We start from the raw sequence: 1,155 nt of genomic DNA, 5'->3' as shown, positions 1-1,155 counted from the left end.
ACTATGCTGCTCTAAATGATGCGATCCATTATCACATACGCTATTAATAGTCTAAATCTAAGAGCGTATCAAATAGCCTTTTCTTGCTGAGTGCACTAAAGCGCATAAAATGCCTAAGCTCATCATGCAAATAAATCAAGAATAGACACAGGTGAACATGGTACAGTATTTTAAAAATACCTGGTTTTGTATGATGATATTCTGAGAAATTATCATGTTGTTTACACTGATGGATGTAAATGAGGCTTAATGTAATTAAATATGCATAGAGTTAGCTTTTTCTCTTCCCCCCCCCCAATCTGTCCCTCTGAGTTACATGTTGATCCTGGGATTGAGATGCTGGTCTCTTCTGCCCCTCGGACCTGCTTGATCCATCCTGGTGCCCTGTGTCTGGTCGGAGTTTTGTCACCCCGCTCCTGTGAAGGACGGCCCCTTGGGGACAGTTGAGGGTTATACCTGTTAAAACTGTTAATATTATAGTCAGGCTGTCTGTTGTTGCCCAAATGAGGATGAGTTCCCTTTTGAGTCTGGTTCCTCTCGAGGTTTCTTCCTCATGTCGTCTGAGGGAGTTTTTCCTTGCCACTGTCGCCACAGGCTTGCTCATTGGGGATAGATTAGGGATAAAATTAGCTCATGTTTTAAGTCGTTCAAATTCTGTAAAGCTGCTTTGCGACAATGTTTATTGTTAAAAGCGCTGTACAAATAAACTTGATTTGATTTGAATATTTGCATGTGAAGTACAGTTTCAGAGAAGACATTTTAAATATCTCATCTCATTATCTCTAGCCGCTTTATCCTTCTACAGGGTCGCAGGCAAGCTGGAGCCTATCCCAGCTGACTACGGGCGAAAGGCGGGGTACACCCTGGACAAGTCGCCAGGTCATCACAGGGCTGACACATAGACACAGACAACCATTCACACTCACATTCACACCTACGGTGAATTTAGAGTCACCAGTTAACCTAACCTGCATGTCTTTGGACTGTGGGGGAAACCGGAGCACCCGGAGGAAACCCACGCGGACACAGTGGAGCCTATCCCAGCTGACTACGGGCGAAAGGCGGGGTACACCCTGGACAAGTCGCCAGGTCATCACAGGGCTGACACATAGACACAGACAACCATTCACACTCACATTCACACCTACGGTCAAT

Source organism: Neoarius graeffei, chromosome 9, assembly GCF_027579695.1.
Source record: "Neoarius graeffei isolate fNeoGra1 chromosome 9, fNeoGra1.pri, whole genome shotgun sequence".
NCBI classification, from domain to species: domain Eukaryota; kingdom Metazoa; phylum Chordata; class Actinopteri; order Siluriformes; family Ariidae; genus Neoarius; species Neoarius graeffei.
This window is presented reverse-complemented; position numbering follows the sequence as displayed.